This window comes from Curcuma longa, chromosome 15 (assembly GCF_044706935.1).
Source record: "Curcuma longa cultivar G26 ecotype Majalengka, Jawa Barat chromosome 15, ITB_CL_G26_1.1, whole genome shotgun sequence".
Classification (NCBI taxonomy): Eukaryota; Viridiplantae; Streptophyta; class Magnoliopsida; order Zingiberales; family Zingiberaceae; genus Curcuma; species Curcuma longa.
The window spans coordinates 9,179,317-9,190,281 of record NC_133875.1 but is presented as its reverse complement, the minus strand read 5'-3'; the positions used below and the strand labels follow the sequence as shown (position 1 = coordinate 9,190,281).

At 42.1% G+C, this 10,965-nt stretch overlaps 1 pseudogene; it reads left to right on the top strand.

Moving 5' to 3' along the window:
- Window positions 1-624, top strand: LOC141845785 (uncharacterized; annotated as a pseudogene).
- The last annotated feature ends 10,341 nt before the right edge of the window (window positions 625-10,965 follow it).

The following is a 10,965-nucleotide window of genomic DNA, read 5'->3' as shown; positions in this document are numbered from 1 at the left end:
ATGGCATCGACACCGAGAGGCCTGAAGAATTTCTATCGCCAGAAGAAGAAAGGGGGCGTCGCCAAGCCCACCTCCAAGCGGAGCATCGCCGGGAAGTCTCCTGCCGTCGCCCTCTCTCCCTCGCCGATCCCGTCCCATCGCCCTTGCATGGTGCTCTCTTATCTTCCCGGTGTCTTTTCCCCGTTTCTCAGCGTCACTGCTCTCTCTCAACCCTAAATCGGCTACAGGTTCTGATGCGGCGTACCCGGCCACTGGGATCGGCGAGGAGGAGGGCGATAAGCTGCGGCAGTTCGATATGGACATGAGGTACGGCCCCTGCATCGGGCTCAGCCGGGCGGATCGCTGGGAGCGGGCGTCCGCCATGGGGCTGAATCCACCCGCCGAACTGGAGGCCATCCTGTTGAAATCGTCCGCCGCCGCTGCTGGATGCCTCTGGGATGGACGAGTCTAATCTTAACACGTAAGTGCCCCCCAAAAATCCCTTTTGTGTGTATGGAGAGGCATTTCGGCGATGCTGATTGCAGTCTGTTTTGGTTGTCGACTCCTCTTCTCTTGTCTGTGCTGCTGTTGCTATGTTTCTTATTTGTAAGCTTGGTCGAATCGAAGTTTCTCCGCTTGAGAACATTGTCGATCTTGTCGTGTTGATTTCATCTCGCGCTCGGCTATAATTCTCTTTGGTATTTATCCAACTGCCACATCTTGGTTGTTTATTCTTATTGTCTGATTATTAGTGATCAAGTACGTGGAGTTTTAGTTAAGTTAAAGCCACTTTATCATGAGCATTTTATCTTTTTTTTTTAAATAAGCATGTGCATGTGTAACATTTTAACATGTTCAAGGAAGAAATTTTGCATGTTCTGTGATCAATCCATTTATTTTCTAAAGATTTAATCCATCTGTAAGTTTATTATCATTATCAAATGATCATGATCATGTTGGTTATGGCATAATAACAAATGTGACCAATAATCTTATTATCAATACTGAACTCAAACATAAAAAAAAGCTAGTGAGGAGTTTGAAAAAGAAATCTCTTTGGTCCAGTACCTTAGAGGAGCTAGTTTATCTTGCCATGATTTTTCCGTAGTTGATGTGTGCTGAGACTTTTGGTTCTGTGATGTGGAATCTTTTTGTGTTAATTTCAGGTAGCAACTTGCTCAACCATAAGGAAGTTCTGAATGGAAGCTTAGGTGCTGCTGGTCTTGCATTGCATTATGCTAACATCATTAATCAGATTGACAATATAGTAAGTTTCAGTATGCTGTATATTATATGATAGTCGGCAATCTTTTCTTTCTAGAGCATTGGAGTTTGTCTTTTGCTTCTCAGATGCTTATAGTTGTGATGCTTCTGTTGATTATTGGTGCTTCTGTTGATTATTGGACATGCTTGAGTTTGTCACGACTTCGTGAAGATGAAGTATTTGGCTTTTGTGATGACCTGATTGGCATGTGTAATAACATTGGAATGGTATGGATGCTTCACGTCAATTACTAAAATTTTCTCTTGATTGACATTTAGTGTTAGAAGATCATCCATGCTTTTCTGCAACAGGTGCTTATTAATTGCAGGAACAACAAGAAACTACTTGGTCAAGTTAGAGCATTTGATCGCCACTGCAACATGGTCCTCGAAAATGTTAGGGAGATGTGGACCGAGGTATTGCAACTTTACAAATGCATACAATTCATCATCTTTTTTCATGCATGGCTCCTTATGGTTTTTACCCTGATCACAGATACCCAAGACGGGCAAGGGGAAGAAGAAAGCTCTTCCAGTCAACAAGGATAGATTCATCAGCAAGATGTTCCTTCGCAGAGACTCTGTATTTTCGCAGAGATTTATAAACAAGGATAGATTCATCAACAAGAAAGTTCTTCCAGTCAACAAGTATATATGTGCTAAGTATCAGCAAATATATACACATAACCTCACTTATTTTCTGTTTTTCTTTATGTTCAAGATAACAAAGTCTTGTAAGCTTATCAAAACAGATGTGAATGTTATATATAATTGTTGGATTATAAATGTATAATTTTATATGGTATTTGTGTGTGATATTTATGTTATTAATTATTTGAGTTTTGAGTTTATAATTGTGATTTGAATGGTTTAATTATTTTATTTTATCCACAGCGCACATTGCGCGCTGCGATTGATCACATTCGCAGCGTACATTGCGCGCTGTGGAAGCTCACGTCCGCAGCGTGCAATGCACGCCGCCGATGATCACATCCGCAGCGCGCATTGCGCGCTGCGGAAGCTCACATTCGCAGCGCGCATTGTGCGCTGCGGATGCGATCATCCGCGGCGTGCATTGCGCGCTGCGGATGCCTAACGACTTTTAACAGCTTGCAACTTTGCAGCGTGCGATGTGCGCTGCGGATAGCATATTTGCGCGCTGCGGAAAGTCATTTTTGTTGTAGTGACTATATCTTGAATTAATCTGTCGTTAGTGTAAACCAAGATAATCATATCCACACAATAGCCTCTAGGCTTCTACCGGTTCTCTATCATGTCCATTTTGACCATGGACAACACTTGAGATTCATAAGTATTGAAGCGGCCCATTTTCACACTTATATAAGTGATGTCCTATTAAAAATATCATATAATACCCTATTATACCCTTTACGGTATAATGTAATATACCAAAAGATTAAAGGGGTTAATTATTAGGAATACGAGGAAATTTTAAGGGTTAATTGTAAATAATCCTAATTGATAAGGATTAAGGAGTTGATTGATCATTAGAGTCATGATTAATTAGGGATTTAGATTTTTATTTAGGTTATAATGTAGCCTAAATAAAACTAAGCACTTAAGTCAATTAAAAGCCTAATTAACTTAGCTCATTTAACCATATAAATCAACCCAAATTGAGAGCCCAATTAAGAGCCCGATTAAATCAGCATATTGGATCAAATTAAAGTTGAAACCCGAAACCCGTTGGGAATAAACAGTAGCTTCACCTCTTCTCTGCGCACGATCGTGCGATCCGCGTTCGCCCGCGCCCACGTCCGCTGGCGAAGAACTCGGGACAGGGGCTTTAAAGGGGGGTCGTGGGGAGAACCCTAGGAGCATGCGATTTCTTCTCTGCCCCGATCGCCGTTGCACAGCCGCCGCCGCTCTGCCCGACACCGCCCCTTTCCTCCGCCTCCGTCGCCGCTCTGCCCCCTTCTCTGCTCAAAGCCGCTAGCGCCTCGCCTCCTTCCTCCGCCTCCGCCACCGCCCGTTGCCACACAGCACCGCCGTCAAATCACATCCGCCAGGGATCGCAAGGAAGATCGCCGCCTTCGTCGCCCGCAGCACGGAGAAGAAGCTCCGCTGCCGCCTTCAGCCACCGCTCCTCTTACTCTGTCACCACGTTTTTCCTCTGCCCGACACCATCGCCGCCCGTACCTTCGACTCCGCCCACCGCCGCGAGGAAGGAAACCCAAAACCCCTGGTCAGACCCTCACCTCCCCTGCCGCCGGCCCAGTATCAGGTTTATTGGTTTATTAAATTGAGATTAGTTAATTTGATTAAGATTTAGTTAAATAATTAGGTTAATTTGATAATCAATCAGATTAAGGTTTAGTGATGAAATAATTAGGTTAATTTGATAAATTGAATTTGGATTTGCATTATGGTAGTTCACTACAAAAAAAACAGTTAAATTAAAAAATTCATCGTTTGATAACGAACAATCAACTAGTTGACTAAATATTTGCGAGAAATGATGAATTAATTAGGATTTGTTGTTACCATGATTAGATTAGGTATTCGTCGCCAATTGGCAACGAACTATTGGCGCGTGCCCTCAAAGCAGGAGTATGCTGGAATTCACGAAACGTGTAAACCTGCAAAAACATATTATTCAAAATGTATTCAACACTAAATTCACATCATCTATTTTACAAATTATGCAATATTTATACAACACACTAAACTAAATTAACATCATGTATCCTACACCAAGGCAAGCACCGGGCAGGCCCCGCCAGCACCTCCCCGCGCCGACCGGTGCATGCCCGCGCCGGCCAGCACCTCCCCGTGCCGACCAGCGCCTACCCGCGCCCGGGCAGCACCTCCCTATGCCGGGCAGCACCTTTCCCGCGCCGACCAGCGCCTCCCCGCGCACGCCAGTGCCTCCCTGCGGCCGGCCAGCACTTCCCCGCGCTGGCCACCACCTCCCTGCCCCGACCGGCGCCTCCCGCAGCCAGCCACCTCTCCCGCACCTCTCCCTGCGGCAGCCCGCGCCCGACCAGGGCCAGCCAGGGGCCGGCAGCGGCCGCCAGCGCACCGGCAGCGGCCCGCGCCCGGCCACGGCCAAGCACAGGCCGACAGCGGCCGCCAGCAGCCGCCAGCCCACCGGCGGTGGCCCGCGGCCAGCCACGGCCAAGCAGGGGCCGCCAGCACCCTCCAGCGCCCGCCAGCGCTCCGCCGGCAGGCCCGCGCCCGGCCAGGGCCCGGCTGCGCCCGCACGCGCTCCGGCGGCGGCGGCGATGGCCCAGCACCTCCCCGCGACGGCGAAAAACAACAAACGAGGAAAAGAACGGAGGAGGAAGCTTACCAGGGGTTTCCGGCGAGTTCAAGAGGCGAGATCCGGTGAGATTCGGCGAGATCCGGTGAGATTCGAGGCGAGCTCGGCGGCGAAGTCGGCGGAGAGAAGTCGCGCGCGCGTAAGGAAAAGGGGGCTTCGGGATCTAGGGTTATTAAGTTTTTTGCGACGAAAGTTTTTTCGTCGCAAAATTCGTCGCCAAATTGGCGACGAAAACTATTTTCATCGCCAATTTGGCGACGAAACAGCGTATTCGTCGCCAAATTGGCGACGAAAATGAAATTCGTCGCCGTATTTGGCGACGAAAATCGTCGTCGCCAATTTGGCGACGAAAATAGTTTCGTCGCCAATTTGGCGACGAAAATGAAATTCGTCGCCAAATTGGCGACGAATACAGAGTATTCGTCGCCAAATTTTCGTCGAAAATTGGCCGATTTGGCGACGAAATTAATTTTCGTCGCCAATTCGGCGACGAATATCTTTTTCGTCGCCAAATTTCAGCGATAATTCGGGATACTGTATTTTTTTGCAACAAATTAATTATTCGTCGCTAATTTGCGACGAATACTTTATTCGTCGCAAAATTGCGACGAATTTTGCGACGAATATATTTTGGCGACGAATTTTGCGACGAATAATTTTAGTTGCTAAAATTGCAACTAATATTGTTTTCGTCGCTAATTTTGTTGCAGATTGGCGACGAAAATTAATTTCGTCCCAAAATACGTTGCCAATTTGCGACGAATATAATTCGTCCCAAAAATTCATCGCAAAACCCGTGTATTTTTGTAGTGTATTGATTAATTATATAACTAATGATCTGTTGGATTTAGGATTTGACCTAGTTAAGATTAACTGGAGGTTAGTGGAACTTAGTTGAGACAGTCTAGATATGATTGGGAGTTACTTCATTGTAAACTTTAATATAATATTATACTAAGAAGGTGTCGCATTTTTTGTGTAAATTACAGGATCTTGATGTATAAATCTGATTATACGGAGAGATTCTGATTTTGACGTGCGTCACACCAAGTGGGTACCTTCTATCCTTGGACTCCTACATTTTTCCTGTGCATGAATATATAAAGATTAAATGGATATATATATTTATATATGTATAATTATTTTCAAAAGGGAAGTAAAATGACCTTTAAAATACTGAAACCAGGGTTAAAATAATTAAATTATTAAAGGGTAAATAATTGATTTATTTCCTGTTTATGCATGGGTTCATCTGGGGAATTTAAAATGGAAAAGGGTGTTTTCAAAATTCAAATAGATATTCTCATTTACTCTGCTATTGATACTTGTCTTTTTATACTGCTTGACCTTTTATTTCTCATATTGTTGATATTACGTCTGGTTGATACTTATCCTTACCTACAAATCTGATTGTGATACCTAAATGAATAATATATTTAATTTGGTTGAGTTGGTCGTTTAGACCAAATCGTGAAGATACATACTGAGAATGTAACAATGATGATAATTGATGAAAAAGATATAACGTAAAATGAGATAAAAGAAATTGATAAATATTGAAAGGTGTTAACTATGAGCCTAGTTTTGATACCAGAGTTATATACCAGAGTACTGGACCGTACACCTGAGTAATGGTGCGAGACGTAGTCCTCGGTCCAGAGCACGTGACCAGCCACATATCGTTGTGGTAGGGCAGAGGTCGCGGTCAGTGTTTATCTGTCTTCCATCGGTGAGGGTTAGAGAGAGAGCCCGTACGTTAGATAACGTATGCGACGATATATTCTGAAGAGGCGCTGATAGCCTAGATTATGAGATTTTATTATTTTTCTACTCTGATGATATTGACTCTTGTTGTATTGCTTATACACCTGTTGACACTGATTATAATAATTAATCATATTGAGATTATACTGATGATAATGGGATATGACATGATTAAACAATCAAGACTGAGAAATTATCATAATGGATGATAGAGTATGATAATTAAGTTACTATATGGACTTGTTACTTGATTTTAGACAATAATAACTGAAGATAATGATAAATGAATATATTTATATTAGAAAGACTTTAAGAAGAGCTTAAAATTACATTGAGAATTATGATCTACTCTATTTCCCTTGGCTTCTTAAACAAGATTAAATTCATACACATCTTTTCTTATTACCCACTTAGCCTTTGGCGAACTATCTACATTCTTTGGCTTCCAGTTGTAGGCACAGGTTAGTGCACCTTGTTCGTATGGTAGATAAGGACAACGAACCTTGGAGTTCTGCCGGACTGCCCCCATCTCACAGCAAGGCGGAATTGGTCATCCTTCGTATGCTTTTGGATCGTTGAGTACTTCGTATGGTTTTTGGTTTCAGATTTTATTTGGTTGTAGGGTTTGTGGAATTATCATTGGATTTTTATGGTGAGCATTATCGTAGTGTTTCAGTATTGTCGTTGGTGAATGCGGATTTGTTGTAGTGGTGGTTATTATAGTTGATGCATGTGTGTATATGAGTAGTTATGGTTGTATGGCCCTGGTGTATGTATGTTAGATTGTAGATGGCCGTGTGGGCCTCTTTCCATTAAAAATGTATTCAGGAAAATTGAATTATTACAGGGAAGATGCTGCCAAATTTTTCGGGCAGTCGTCTCCCGGGTCGTGACATATAATATAGGAATCATTAAGAACTTTTGCTCATCCTTTATTCTACATGTCGCACCTTTTGTTTCTAGGAATGAGTTGGAGAAATTACTCTTAGATGCCTTGAACCTCATAGCTTAGTTGTCCTTTTTAAATCATGATCTTGGGATCTCCAATGAGCATGGTTGGGTTGCCGCTACTCTATAGGACTGATGAAAGCGCTAAAGGCGGTTAATAACGCTCGTAAAACTTTTATTTTTAAAAATCTTTTATTTTATAAATTTAGAGAAAGAACACAGCAGAAAAGAATAGCACAAAAACATATAAAGAGACATATTTCTTTTTAATTGATTTACAACCACCGACTGCTACTCTAAGGCCCATAACTCTGATTGTGTATTACTACGAGTGGGCAATCACTACTTTTCTCCTTTCCAAAAAACTCTTCAGAGGTGGAGAAACCTCTTACAAGTTGTAAAGGTACAATAACAAGTTTACTGACCTTTAATAGATAAAAGCATGACAATTAAAGCAACTAAATCTTAAGTTACCAACAACACGAGAGAGATTGAAATGGAACTTCATGTTGGTGCAGGGAGTACTAGATAATCGAACATGTGTTTTGGTCATAGAAAAGGGTTCAAGTTAAAATTGTGTTGTGTATTGATGAGTTAATCTAAGTATATAGGTAACACAGGAAAATCCTAGTTGAAAGCTAGGCAAGACAAGCCTTAGTTGGAGGCTAGGCAAGAAGTCATGGTCAGTGAGACTGGGTAAGAAGTTTTGGCAGATCGAGGACACCAGGCGGGAAGTCTAGGTGAGTCAATGGACCGAATGTTTAGTAGGTTGATGGGTCAGTGAAGATCAGACATCAAAAAGAAGCTCTGGGAGTCAAATGATCAGATGTTGAGCAGGAAGTCCAAATAGATCTTGAGGACTGGTTATTTGGCAAAAGGTAAACTTTCCTAAAAAGAGTAGGTGAGGATGCATTTCCTTGAAGTGAATAGTAAATGTCGGTCTGACCTAGGATTTAATAAAAAATTCAAAGTCAAGACCAAACTATTGTAAAATTGTCTAAACATAAATTCATGTATTGTACTTGTACTATGCTAACTTTGTGATGCAAGAACATGAGGTTAGAGTAAATTTAGATTCCAAGTGCCCTAATTGGATCCAAGCACCGGAATAGTTTGAGCACCCCTATTAGATCTCGAGGCCTAGATAGCGTTTCTTTAAGCCAGCAAGGCTGATGAATTGACAAGTCCTAATTGGCTAGGACACCTTAGCTTCCAGATGGAGCGAAGTCAAAGCTGATTCGACAATCACCACATCAGCATTCAAAGTGCCCGAAAGGGATCCAAGCACCCAAAGATGCTAAGTCAACGATTACAACAGATCGGATAGCCTATGTGGGGCGCGCCGAAAAAGGATCCAGGCGCCCATATTGCTCAATAAAAGCAACCACGAATAAAGCCTTCAAGCAACAATTCATGACCATTCTACAACCGCTGTGTAGGACCAGTGTATGCGCTAGAGGGGGTGAATAACACTCATCGTTTGTTCGTTTTATTATAGAAACTAGCAGCGGAATTAGATAAAGAGATAGGGGCATGCATGGGAAAGCGTCCGCCCACTAATGGTCTCCTTTTCAGACCTTTATTCGGAGGTGTAGAAACTCATCTTACAATCAAATAATAACAAAGATAAAGTATAAGACAATAAGACTTAAAATAAATCACAAACTCTCATGTAGCCGATCTGGAAATCCTTAAGCGCCACGCACTCCTCCTAGAATTTCTTCGATTGCACGAGTTAGGCGTTGATCGCATTCGACAGTACCACATGATGAAGAATGGTAGGAATTAGGATATTTTCTTATGGTGCACGTCGAGGCCCTTATATAGACTCTTTTGGGGGCCTAAATTCTTATCCGGACACTTGGAGTTGATCTAATCCGATCTCTTCAGTCTATATCGAGGTCGATTCTTCTTGATTCAGGCGCTTAGACCATCCAGGGGCATCTGGATCATTCAGGTGCGCCTAGACCATCCGGGCATATGGAGTAACATCCGGGTGCCCAAATCCAGTCAACTCGGGTTTGACCCAAGTTGATCTCGGACTTGATTCGGTTGCTTCTATGTGCTCCTCTTATGCTTCCTTCATTTTGCTTCCAGCTCCTGGTTCCTGCAAGATAAGCATTTAAACATGCAAGCAATTTAAGCCTACCTATAGTCTATCTAACCTAGTATGTTTATCTAAGCCTTATCCTATAAGTCTAACCTTCTAGACTCATTCGTGTCTAACTTTCAGTTAGAACTAGTCACTTTCATATGTAGATTTCTCACTTGCCAAACATCCGGTCACTCTTGACTTGCTTGGACTTTCACTTGCCTAATCTCTAGTTAGAACTTTCTGCCCAACTTCACTCACCAAGACTTCTCCTAGACTCCAACTAAGATTGTCTAGCCTCCAACTAAGACTTCCTCTGCCTAACCTCAAATTAGGACTTCCTGCCCAGCTTCACTCATCGGGACTTCTCCTAGCTGTTGGTGCCCTAATTAGTTTTGATGTGATCAATCAGGTTAAGTTAGGTCCTGTGTTGTTTTGATCCCTCTGCTAAGTGTGCAAGAACTTAGGTACGGAAGACATTGAGCATAAGACGAGCGGATGAGAAGGATTACGCGGGAAAATGAGTCGACAGGCTTGATGCAATCCGAGGAACACGAAAGCTCTAGAATAGTACGCCGGTGGAGCAAAAAGGGCGTGTGCTACATCCGAGGGACGAGAAACCGGGAGGAAGCATGCTCGATGGGCAAACGGCGGGAGTCGGGTTCAGGTGAGCCTAACTCCGGTTGCCTAGAAATCACCCAACCGACGATTCTATAAAAAGTCAACAAAAATTAAATATATTGACTTTTGATCATTGACTTTTGATCGTTGACTTTGATCGGAGTAGAAGACTTAGACTTGGATCTTTTCGACGTGACTTTTGAAGAAAAAAAAAAGAAAATCTTTTATCATATAAAAGATAAGTTTTATCTTTTATCATATAAAAGATAAATACTTAATTTTTAGTAAGTATAATTCTCTTTATCTTTTATTAAAGATAAAGTTTATCCTTATTTAATCAATGACTACGATCAAAATCTATCTCCGATCAATGGTTAGAATCGTATCAATGTATCAACGACCAAGAGAAAGTTCATCTACTATCAATGATCCAAATCTATTCTCTTAGACTATAAATAAGACTTAGAATTTTAAAAGTCAAATTATCAATTACTTTATAATTTTCTTTCTAAGTCTCTGTGCTACAACTGTAAAGGCTTCTCCGCCTAAAGGAGTTCTAATTGAGCATTAACCGCCTTGGAAGCAACGATTCAGTTGCAACCAAGTTTACGAATGTTATTCTTCTTAACTGTCTATTCACCCTTCTCTAGCCGGTCCAACCCGATCTTACAAGTGGTATTAGAGCAGGTTCACTTTTGAAGGACTAACCGCTCGATAAAGCAACAGGACGATGGTCAGAGTGCATATACATACACCCAAATCGAGTATCCTTAAACAATACATCTAAGCTTTCAGAATAATTCCTAGTTAGTGTGAAGTACCTTTTACTAGGGGAAGTGTGTATTTGCCCATCTCATAGAATCTATATTTTGTAATCATTCACAAGCAATTGCACATCTTTCCAATATAGTTTGCATAATTCAATCATATTTGACAACTGTGTTTGTTCTAGTTACATCCCAAACCTTTCTTAAGGCAAGTCCATCATTATGAGTATTTACAACCATGTTACAAG